Source organism: Syngnathus scovelli, unplaced genomic scaffold, assembly GCF_024217435.2.
Source record: "Syngnathus scovelli strain Florida unplaced genomic scaffold, RoL_Ssco_1.2 HiC_scaffold_50, whole genome shotgun sequence".
In the NCBI taxonomy this organism is placed as follows: Eukaryota; Metazoa; Chordata; class Actinopteri; order Syngnathiformes; family Syngnathidae; genus Syngnathus; species Syngnathus scovelli.
The window spans coordinates 189,005-202,182 of NW_026061604.1; the positions used below are offsets into that span (position 1 = coordinate 189,005).

A 13,178-nucleotide genomic window follows, 5' to 3' on the forward strand; every position below is an offset into this window, starting at 1 on the left:
ATCAGCTCCATTTCATGCTGCCGCAGTAATGTCTCCCTGGTAACGGCTAACTCTTTCTGCTTCTCCTCATGGAGTTTGCTTTTGAGTTCCGTCATGGCGGCGGTGGCACGGTGGTGCTCCGCCCGCAGGTCCTGACTTCTCTCTCTCTCCAGACAGCTGACCTGACATGACTTAGACTTAGACAAACTTGCAGTGCTAATTATGCAATAGTGCAAGTAGGCAAAACAGTATTCAAGAGTGTGCAGAGGAATGCTAAACCATGTATTAAACTTCTATTTAAAGGGTTTACACACGTTCAGTAAAGTTGGTAGTGCGAGATAGTGCAAGATAGAGGTCCGTAGTGTCATAAAGTACAGTTCTGTGAATGTGTGATGCAGAGTTCAGTTTAGAGCTCAACAGTTCTAGTGTTCAACAGTCTGATGACAGCAGGGAAAAAGCTGTTGCAGAACCTGGTGGACCTGCAGCGGATTGTGCGAAACCTCTTCCCAGAGGGCAGCAGGGAGAACAGTCCATGGTGGGGGTGTGATGGGTCATTGATGATGTTACGGGGACGGGACATGCAGCGCTGAGATGAAATGTCCTGAATGGAGGGAAGAGGAGCCCCTATGAACCTCTTTGCTGTCCTCACCACTCTCCTCACGTTCTTCCAATCGGAGGCGGTGCAGCCTCCACACCACACAGAGAGTCAGCTTGTCAGAATGCTCTCTATGGTGCTCCTGTAGAACGTCCTTATGATGGGTGGGGGCAGGTGGGCTCTCCTCATCCTCCGCAGGAAGTACAAGCGCTTCTGTGCCCTCTTGACCAGTGCCGTAGTGTTCATAGTCCAGAAATTCAAATCCGCGGGGAGAGTTAACTTGTTTAAAAGGGAGTGGGCAGAAGAATTATTTAATTTATTTAAATCTATTTGGAGTGTGCGCCATTATGTCAATGCATAACAACTGTAAGTCTACTAAACAAAACAGCGGTTGCTATATGACGTCTGCCACGTCGTGGTCACGTGACGCGGACGTGACGTCGACGCCTACTTTACATCCCACCGATCACAGGACCCCTCGGCTGCATAACCGCGCCCCCTTCCCAACCAATCGGATTTGCTATACGCGAAAACGACGCCAATGGGCGGGCTCTTCCGCCAGAATTTAAATCCGTGGGCGTGGCTCGCAACAGGAAGTAGGAAAATGGCGATGTTGACAAAGACACAGCGGATGGTAACATACGACTAACGAGAGAAATATTTTTATTTTCTGCTTGCAACTGGACCGTCCAGAGCGTACACGGTAAGTACAACTCATCGTTTTTAAAAAGAAGTACTTTTGTTGCCCTGAAAAGCGAGTGAGTGTGGCGTTTGGGGGGAACGTCGAATTTCGACGATTCTTTCTGGTCAACGGTTGTAAATGATTGCGTTGATTAAAAAAGAAAACTTGATGTAACTCTACTTTTAACTGCCGTTTCAGATAAGCGGGTATTACGTCGCAGTCATGTGCCGCGGATATGACGTAATTGGCTGAACTTCCACCAAAATTCAAATCTGTTGGCGCGATGGCCGTGAGCCACTGAGCAACGACGAATATCAACAGAAATATCTTTATTTTCTGCTTGCAACTGGACCGTCTACAGCGTACACGGTAAGTAACACTCATTGTGTTTAAAGATATTTACGTTTGTAATAGCAACGTGTAGCTGAGGCGCTAGCAGAAGTGTAGCCGCGTTGCGTTGTACGTGTGAATATTGGTCCAGGCGAAATGTTAATGTTTAATTTCATTCCTTTAGGTTCCACGGTGTTTGTTGGCTGCAAGTTTTCCACTGCAAGAAGAGGCTCATATCATTGACCAGGAGCGAGCTACAACGGTGAGTAGCCATAACATTTATGTTAAACACTTCCTATTTCATGTCTAACAGTACTTGATTTAACAAATAACCATAAATAAATACAGTGTGGGCACTGAAGTTAACATATGTGATTATACTGCCTAATCTGTCACCGAGTATATTGTTGCAAAATAATATAAGATCCAAAGTTGTAATTCAGAATAGTTTTCAAAAGAAGGCCATTAGAATTATATACAAGTCTGATTACCCTGAACATAACAACAAGCTATTAATTAAATCACAAATTCTTCAATTCAAAGATTTGGTAGATTATCAGAATAATAATGTCTAACAGTAATTGATTTAACACATCACGATAAGTAGATTGAGTGTGGGCACTCTCAAGTTAACATATGTGATTATACTGCCTAATCTGTTACAGAGTATGTTGTTGCCAAGTAATGTAGAATAGATCCAAAGTAGTAATCCAGAATAGTTTTGAAAAGGCCATTAGAATAATAAACAAATCTGATTACCTTGAACATAATAGTTAAGTGTTGAATATGTCCTATGAAGTCAAAATTTGGCACCATCATGTGGTGAAATTTGGAATTGCATCACATCCAATTTTGCCTGGGAACAAACAGATTAAATAAATCTTAGACTTAAATAAGCCACTCCTTCTCAAACAAGTAAACTCTGCCCATTTTGCGCAGTAGATGTTCTGTTAATATCTAGTATTTATACAAAGTCATAATTTAAATTGCTTTTAACCTTCATTCATCGCTTCAACCAACATTACTCGCTCTTATTACCAACTTGTATCGATTTAACTGAGCGTTTAATACTTCCTATCAGGTCTCAAGTCAAGATTTGGCAAAATACAATTTCAGCAAATCCAATTTTGCCAGGCAACAAAAAGAGATTAAATAAACTAAATAAGTCTTCTTCCCATTAAATAAATCAGAAAAGTCTGTCTTGCAACCAGTCCTCTTCAAACAAGTAAAGTCTGCCCGTTTTGTGCCGTAGATTTTGTGTCTATGCCTAGTATTTATACAAAATCATAATTTAAACGACTTCATTCCTTCATTCACTTTGGAAATTTGGAATTGCAGCAAATCGAATTTTGCCAGGGAACAAAAATAGATCAATTAAACTAAATAAGTCTTCTTCCCATTAAATAAATTAAAAAAGTCTGTCTTGTAACCAGTCCTTTTCAAACAAGTAAAATCTGCCCATTTTGTGCCGTAGATTTTGTGTTTATGCCTAGTATTTATACAAAATCATAATTTAAAGGATTTCATTCCTTCATTCACTTTGGAAATTTGGAATTGCAGCACATCAAATTTTGCCTGGGAAGAAAAGTAGATTAAATAAATTTAATAAGTCTTACTACTTCCCAATAAATAAATTAAATACGTCTTACTTGTTCCCACTCCTTTTCAAAAAAGTAGTTTAAAACGAGGGCCCTTCACTCAACCTTTAACCTCAACACCGCACGTCACATTGTGTTGTATCTGTGAATGTTGGTTGTGGCCAAAGGATAGTTTTCTTTCATTCGTTTAGGTTCCACGGTGTTTGTTGGCTATATGTTTTCCACTGTCAGAAGGATGAAAATACAAAGTACAACGCTTGGACGTGGGCGACGACGTCACCGGTGAGTCCTTCCTTCCTATTTATTTACCTTCTAGGTGCTAGAGGCTAAGTGTTAGAAGCTAAGTGTTAGAGGCAACACAATACGAACAACACAACACAATACGAACAACTCAACACAATATGAACAACTCAACACAATATGAACAACACAACAAAATACGAACAACACAACACAATACCAACAACACAATACAAACAACACAACACATTACGAACAACACAACCCAATACGAACAACACAACGATACCGCACTGAACAACACGATACCGCACTGAACAACACGATACCGCACTGAACAACACGATACCGCACTGAACAACACGATACCGGACTGAACAACACGATACCGCACTGAACAACACGATACCGCACTGAACAACACGATACCGCACTGAACAACACCATGCCGCACTGAACAACACCATGCCGCACCGAACAACACCATGCCGCACTGAACAACACCATGCAGCACTGAACAACATTATGCCGCACTGAACAACATTATACCGCACTGAACAACACCATGCAGCACTGAACAACATTATGCCGCACTGAACAACATTATACCGCACTGAACAACATTATGCCGCACTGAACAACATTATGCCGCACTGAACAACACCATGCCGCACTGAACAACATTATGCCGCACTGAACAACATTATGCCGCACTGAAGACCATGCCGCACTGAACAACACCATCCCGCACTGAACAACACCATCCCGCACTGAACAACACCATGCCGCACTGAACAACACCATGCCGCACTGAACAACACCATGCCGCACTGAACAACACCATGCCGCACTGAACAACACCATGCCGCACTGAACAACACCATGCCGCACTGAACAACACCATGCCGCACTGAACAACACCATGCCGCACTGAACAACACCATGCCGCACTGAACAACACTATGCCGCACTGAACAACATTATGCCGCACTGAACAACACCATGCCGCACTGAACAACACCATGCCGCACTGAACAACACCATCCCGCACTGAACAACACCATCCCGCACTGAACACCATCCCGCACTGAACAACACCATGCCGCACTGAACAACACCATGCCGCACTGAACAACACCATGCCGAACAACACCATGCCGCACTGAAGAACACCATGCCGCACTGAACAACACCATCCCGCACTGAACAACACCATCCCGCACTGAACAACACCATCCCGCACTGAACAGCACCATGCCGCACTGAACAACACCATGCCGCACTGAACAACACCATGCCAAACTGAACAACACCATCCCGCACTGAACAACACCATCCCGCACTGAACAACACCATCCCGCACTGAACAACACCATCTCGCACTGAACAACACCATGCCGCACTGAACAACACCATGCCGCACTGAACTACACCATGCCGCACTGAACTACACCATGCCGCACTGAACAACACCATGCCGCACTGAACAACACAATGCCGCACTGAACAACACAATGCCGCACTGAACAACACCATGCCGCACTGAACAACACCATGCCACACTGAACAACACCATGCCGCACTGAACAACACCATCCCGCACTGAACAACACCATGCCGCACTGAACAACATTATGCCCCACTGAACAACAATATACCGCACTGAACAACATTATGCCGCACTGAACAACATTATGCCGCACTGAACAACACCATGCCGCACTGAACAACATTATGCCGCACTGAACAACATTATGCCGCACTGAACACCATGCCGCACTGAACACCATCCCGCACTGAACAACACCATGCCGCACTGAACAACACCATGCCGCACTGAACAACACCATGCCGCACTGAACAACACCATGCCGCACTAAACAACACCATGCCGCACTGAACAACACCATCCCGCACTAAACAACACCATGCCGCACTGAACAACATTATGCCGCACTGAACAACATTATGCCGCACTGAACAACATTATGCCGCACTGAACAACATCATGTCGCACTGAACAACACCATGCCGCACTGAACAACACCATGCCGCACTGAACAACACCATGCCCCACTGAACAACATTACGCCACACTGAACAATATTATGCCGCACTGAACAACACCATGCCGCACTGAACAACACCATGCCGCACTGAACAACACCATGCCGCACTGAACAACACCATGCCGCACTGAACAACACCATGCCGCACTGAACAACACCATCCCGCACTGAACAACACCATGCCGCACTGAACAACACCATGCCGCACTGAACAACACCATGCCGCACTTAACAACACCATGCCGCACTGAACAACACCATGCCGCACTGAACAACACCATGCCGCACTGAACAACACCATGCCGCACTGAACAACACCATGCCAAACTGAACAACACCATCCCGCACTGAACAACACCATCCCGCACTGAACAACACCATCCCGCACTGAACAACACCATGCCGCACTGAACAACACCATGCCGCACTGAACTACACCATGCCGCACTGAACTACACCATGCCGCACTGAACAACACCATGCCGCACTGAACAACACCATGCCGCACTGAACAACACAATGCCGCACTGAACAACTCAATGCCGCACTGAACAACACCATGCCGCACTGAACAACACCATGCCGCACTGAACAACACCATGCCGCACTGAACAACACCATCCCGCACTGAACAACACCATGCCGCACTGAACAACATTATGCCGCACTGAACAACATTATACCGCACTGAACAACATTATGCCGCACTGAACAACATTATGCCGCACTGAACAACATTATGCCGCACTGAACAACATTATGCCGCGCTGAACAACATTATGCCGCGCTGAACAACATTATGCCGCACTGAACAACACCATGCCGCACTGAACAACACCATGCCGCACTGAACAACACCATCCCGCACTGAACAACACCATGCCGCACTGAACAACATTATGCCGCACTGAACAACATTATGCCGCACTGAACAACATTATGCCGCACTGAACAACACCATCCCGCACTGAACAACACCATGCCGCACTGAACAACATTATGCCGCACTGAACAACATTATGCCGCACTGAACAACATTATGCCGCACTGAACAACATTATGCCGCACTGAACAACATCATGTCGCACTGAACAACACCATGCCGCACTGAACAACACCATGCCGCACTGAACAACACCATGCCCCACTGAACAACATTACGCCGCACTGAACAATATTATGCCGCACTGAACAACACCATGCCGCACTGAACAACACCATGCCGCACTGAACAACACCATGCCGCACTGAACAACACCATGCCGCACTGAACAACACCATGCCGCACTGAACAACACCATCCCGCACTGAACAACACCATGCCGCACTGAACAACACCATGCCGCACTGAACAACACCATGCCGCACTTAACAACACCATGCCGCAGTGAACAACACCATGCCGCACTGAACAACAACATGCCGCACTGAACAACAACATGCCGCACTGAACAACACGACGCCGCACTGAACAACACTACGCCGCACAGAACAACACGACGCCGCACAGAATAACACAATACCGCACAGAACAACACCATGCCGCACAAACAGTTTTAGATAATATTACGTCGCAGTCATGCGACGCGGACATGACGTCAATAGGCGGAACTCACGGCAAAATTATAATCCGTGGGCGTGGCTTGCAACAGGAAGTAGGAAAGCGGCAATGCTGGCAAACAAGACACAGCGGTTAGTAACACGGCGACTAACAAGACAAATATTTTTGTTTTCAGCTTGCAACTTGACCCTCTAGAGCGTACAAGGTAATTACAACTCATTGTTTTGAAAAATATGTTTTTTTGTAGCCCTGAAAAGCGAGGGAGTGTGGCATTTGGGAGGAACGTCGAACTCGGCGTCTGCTTCCAGCCACAGACGCCAAATTTCGACGATTATTTCGACTGGTCAACGTTTGTAAATTATTGCGTTGATTAAAAACTTTATTTAACTCTACTCTAAACTTTGCCGTTTCAGATATGCGGGTATTACACCGCGGAAATGACGTCAATAGGCTGAACTCTCGCCAAAATTCAAATCTGTGGGCGCAATGGCCTTGAGCGAGACAACGGATACAAACACGACGATTATCAACAGAAATATCTTTATTTTCTGCTTGCAAGTGGACCGTCTAGAGCGTACACGGTAAGTACAACTCATTGTGTTTAAAAAGATTTACGTTTGTGTAGTTTGCGTTGCGTTGTATCTGTGAATGTTGGTTGAGGCTAAATGTTAATGTTTAATTTCCTTCCTTTAGGTTCCACGGTGTTTGTTGGCTGTATGTTTTCCACTGCAAGAAGAGGCTCGTATCATTGACCAGCAGGAGCTACAATGGTGAGTACCCCTTTCGTCGTCCATTTATGTTAAACACTTCCTATTTCATGTCTAACAGTACTCGATTTAACAAATAACCATAAATAAATACAGTGTGGGCAGTCAAGTTAACATATGTGATTATCCTGCCTAATATGTTTATCACAAATATGTCACTAATATTTTTATTTTTTTATCACAACACCTTTGGACCTTCAGCAATCGATTATTTCCCTTCATCTACATAGAGACAGAACGATGGTGTCTTAAACATCTCATTCATTTCACCAAATAACTTCACGCAGGTGGATAACGGCCGTCTCGGTCACGCTATGTTGCGTGATGCAGTTTTGAATAACCAAATGCATTTATTCAATGAATAAGTCAAGCTAGATCTATGTTTATGATGTTGTACGTTACGGTACCGATTGAAGTTGAGTCCGAAGCCAGTGGAAAACAGCGCTGCGTTTGTGCTCTCCAGGTACAAATGTTGTGATCTCTGACTGACGACCGGGCGAGACTCGAGTAAGAGATGTCCAAACGAGCTCCGGCAGGGCGGGTCAAGGCGGAGCGAACGGACGCCTTTCAGGCCGCCAATGACGAGCTGAGAGCCAAACTGATGGACGTCCAGTTAGAACTTCAGCAGGAGAAGAACAAGGTGAAAACCTCAACAGACAGACACTGCCTTCCTCCCTGCCTGCTTCCCTGCCTGCCTCCCTGCCTGCCTCCCTGCCTGCCTGCCTCCCTGCTTGCCTCCCTCCCTCCCAGTTTCCCCGATGTAGATTTGACATGCGTGTGCCATGACTGTGTCAGCCTACGTCAACAAATGCACCGAGGACGTCAGCACCACTAAGAATATCATCACCCGGGGCAACCAACGACCCTGGATGACTGAGGAGGTACGTCAAACGCTACGAGCGCGGAACTCTGCCTTCAAGTCTGGTGACAAGGAGACACTGAGGACAGCGAGAGCCAACTTGAACCGTGCCATCAGGGTAGCGAAGCGAGACCACAGTCGAAAAATTCAGGATCGTTTCCACGACGCCAACAACACCAGGAGTATGTGGCAAGGCATACGGGCGATTACAGACTACAACTCACCCTCCCCCCCCGGTGGGTGAAGTTGATGCTGACTTTCTAAATGGTCTAAATAACTTCTTTGGGAGGTTCGAGGCACTAAACGGCACTCCAGCAGTTAAAACTGTCCCCCATCAGGAAGAGGAGGTACTCTGCCTTGACTCCGCCGATGTGTTGAAGACCCTGAGGAGAGTCAACCCCCGTAAGGCCCCTGGCCCCGACAACATTCCTGGGCGTGTGTTCAGGGAATGTGCAAGTCAGCTGGCTGGGGTCATCACAGACATTTTTAACACCTCGCTGGGCCAAGCCACAGTGCCAGCGTGCTTTAAGACTGCCTCCATCATTCCGGTGCCGAAGAAACCTCAAATCACCTCATTTAATGATTACCGGCCTGTTGCACTGACTCCGGTCATGATGAAGTGCTTCGAAAGGCTGCTTAAAGATCACATCGTTTCCAGACTCCCCCCATTATTTGACCCGTTCCAGTTTGCCGACCGGCAAAACCGCTCCACTCAGGACGCCATCTCCTCCGTTCTTCACCTGAGCCTGGCTCACCTGGAGGAGAAGAACACCCATGTTCGGATGCTGTTCCTGGACTTCAGCTCAGCGTTTAACACCATCATCCCACAGCATCTAGTAGGAAAATTGGAACACCTGGGCTTCAACACCCCCCTTCGCAACTGGCTGCTAGACTTCCTCACCAACAAACCTCAGTCAGTCCGGGTCGGACAGAACACCTCTGATGTCATCACCCTCAGCACAGGCTCCCCTCAGGGCTGCGTCCTGAGCCCCCTGCTGTTCACCCTGATGACACACGACTGCGTCCCCAGGTTCACCACCAATCACATCGTGAAGTTCGCAGACGACACAACGGTGGTGGGGCTCATCAGAGACAACAACGACCTGGACTACAGAGAGGAGGTGGAGCAGCTGGTGGGCTGGTGCAGAGACAACAGCCTGATCCTGAATGTGGAGAAGATGAAGGAGATCATCGTCGACTTCAGGAAAAACCAGCCTCACCACGCTCCACTGATCATCAACAGCTCAGCTGTGGAGGTGGTCAGCAGCACCAAATTCCTGGGGGTCCACATCACAGAAGACCTCACCTGGACTATGAACACTACGGCACTGATCAAGAGGGCACAGAAGCGCTTGTACTTCCTGCGGAGGATGAGGAGAGCCCACCTGCCCCCACCCATCATGAGGACGTTCTACAGGAGCACCATAGAGAGCATTCTGACAAGCTGACTCTCTGTGTGGTGTGGAGGCTGCACCGCCTCCGATTGGAAGAACGTGAGGAGAGTGGTGAGGACAGCAGAGAGGATCATAGGGGCTCCTCTTCCCTCCATTCAGGACATTTCATCTCAGCGCTGCATGTCCCGTGCCCGTAACATCATCAATGACCCATCACACCCCCACCATGCCCTCTGGGAAGAGGTTTCGCACAATCCGCTGCAGGTCCACCAGGTTCTGCAACAGCTTTTTCCCTGCTGTCATCAGACTGTTGAACATTAGAACTGTTGAGCTCTAAACTGAACTCTGCATCACACATTCACAGAACTGTACTTTATGACACTACGGACCTCTATCTTGCACTATCTCGCACTACCAACTTTACTGAACTTGTGTAAACCCTTTAAATAGAAGTTGAATACATGGTTTAGCATTCCTCTGCACACTCTTGAATACTGTTTTGCCTACTTGCACTATTGCATAATTAGCACTGCTGCACTTTATACTTATTTGTAATATATATATATATATATATACAGTATATGTATATATATATTTTCATAGGATATGTTACTTCTATTCAACTGCAATATCACTACTTTGTTGTAAGCCGTGTGCAACGAAATTTCGTTTTGTATGCACCATGTGCAGACAAGATGACAATAAAGTTTGTCTAAGTCATGTCAGGTCAGCTGTCTGGAGAGAGAGAGAAGTCAGGACCTGCGGGCGGAGCACCACCGTGCCACCGCCGCCATGACGGAACTCAAAAGCAAACTCCATGAGGAGAAGCAGAAAGAGTTAGCCGTTACCAGGGAGACATTACTGCGGCAGCATGAAATGGAGCTGATGAGAGTGATCAAAATCAAAGATGGAGAGATCCAGCGACTGAATGCCTTGGTCCTCAGCCTGAGGGACGGCTCCATGGACAAGGTGATCCGCTCAATCCGTGTCTGACTATCCGCACGCCACGTCGGGCTCCGATGCGGCCGCTACCGTATTGTGTAGCTTGTCCCCAGTAAGCGTCGCGGCGCTCCGTTGCGGTCTCAACGGCCCGATGTGGCGCAATGTCTGCTCAGGTGAGGAGCGGGGGCGCTTTGCTGGCGGAAGTGGAGGAGACGCGGCGGTGTCGGGAGACCGAGCGGTGTCGCCTCCACCAGGAGCGCGGAAGAAGCCCTGGCAGCGGCCCAGCAGGCCTGGCAGTCCCGAGCGGCCGAGCTCCGATCGGCTCATCACCAGCATCGGGAGGAGCTGAGCCGAACCAAGAGAGACTGCGAGAGGGAGATCCGCCGACTGGTAGGACTGATCAGATGCGCGGTGCGTGGCTATGTTCCCAATTTCGTTGTATACCTGCAGTGCAATGACACCTAAGGCATTCTATTCTATTCTATTTCACAAGAAGAAAACGTCCGGTTGCTCGCTTCGCTTTTGTCACAGCAATGGTGTTCTAGTCGATTCAAGATAAAAATTGGCCGGTTGCTCTCTTTGTTTTTGTCACAATTCTGGCAAATGAGTTTGCCCGCCTGCCTGAGCGCTCCCCGTTTGTACATCCAGATGGATGAGATCAAGCTGAAAGACAGAGCGGTTAGTGTTTTGGATAAATCCCTGGGGCCGGCCACGTCCACCGCCTTCAGCTGCAGACTCAGGCTGCCGAGCAGCAGATCGCTGCCCTGAGGGATTCCCAAAGGGTGGGCCTAAACTACCCTGGAAGTGGGGTCAACTGCGCTACTAGCAATCCTCTTCATAGCGTAAGCCACCTCATCACACACTTGCAGTACGCATGACTTAGTTCGTTGCTGGAGGAAGGTAGCACAAAAACAGTTTTGAACTTTGAACGAGTGGTTGTGTGTGTGTGTTGCGGGGCGTTTTCAGTCTCAGGAGGATCGGGACACGCGAAGGTTTCATCTGAAAATCGCTGAGCTCAGCGCAGTCATCAGGAAACTGGAGGATCGAAACGCCCTGCTTTCTGAAGAGCGCAATGAACTGGTAATTTATTGACGGCACGCTTGAAGGTTTGCGCTACGTTTGATGCGCGCCATCCAGCGAGGCACCCATTGCGCTTGCTTATTAGTTGAGCGGCGCGGCGAGTCGGTTGCCTGGTAGATGTCTTTTATTGGGAGCCAAAGCCACGATTCCGTTCAAACCGATGCAAAAGGAATGGATACGTTCTGGCCCGCGTGTTGTGCGTCTTTCGCATCCCGCACTTCATGCGTGCAGCTTAAGCGACTGAGAGAAACAGAAAGCCAGTTTCTGCCACTCCTGTACAAAAACAAACGCCTGAGCAGGAAGAATGAAGAACTCTCGCTGGTGCTGTGTCGCCTTGAAAACAAAGTGCGCTTTGTCACCCAGGAGAACGAGGAGATGGCAAGCTTGGTAAGTCGACGCGGACAACGGCGGCGTGCCAACAGAGTCCACTGAATTTGTGTTCCACAGAGAAGGCCTAGTTCGCTCAATGACCTGGAGCGCGGTTGCGGCCAGCAGGACGGTGAAATGGAGTTCCTTCAAGTTGTGGAGCAGCGGCACATCATCGACGACTTGTCCAAGGTCTTCAGGCAGGCGACTCGGTGCACGTACGGCAGCGCCGCGCTCGCTCGCTGTCGCCAGGAAACCTTTTCCGTCCAAAGCTTGGCCGGCGGCCGCCATCCAAAAAATTGGCCCCTTAAATTCCGACCTTTCAAGCAGGAGCATTGTGCGCACGCGTTTGAACACGCTTTAGACTTGTTTTGCCGTTTTCAGCAGCTCAAAGCTCCCGTTTTGTCAGCGCCTTTGCCACTCGCTGTGCGCTGAAAACGACAGACTCGCCCGGCTGCTCAGCCCGTCAACCATGAGCCGCGAGCGCGACGTCATTGTCCGTAGGCAGCTAGTGGCAAAATGCACCCTGTTAGAGTTGCGCTCGCTCCAACTTATTTTGCAAGAACCACACGGGAGACAAGTAAGTTCTTTTGGACACCTGCAGGTGGAGAGTCCATCCGTTGTACGAATGAAGTCTGACTCTCGGCTCCTGCACGAGCATTTTTATTAAGAGAAACAGGGTGGGTGTAAGAGTGGATTGAATAGAGAAAGCCCTT

The 13,178-nt window shown here is 48.2% G+C and overlaps 1 long non-coding RNA gene across 1 annotated transcript; it reads left to right on the forward strand.

The window, feature by feature from the left end:
- The first annotated feature begins 1,173 nt into the window (after window positions 1–1,173).
- Window positions 1,174–12,439, forward strand: LOC125969806 (uncharacterized). Its single transcript, XR_007481723.2, has 5 exons — window positions 1,174–1,277; window positions 1,455–1,625; window positions 1,771–1,848; window positions 11,665–11,858; window positions 11,983–12,439. It is a non-coding gene; the product is annotated as an uncharacterized lncRNA (long non-coding RNA).
- The last annotated feature ends 739 nt before the right edge of the window (window positions 12,440–13,178 follow it).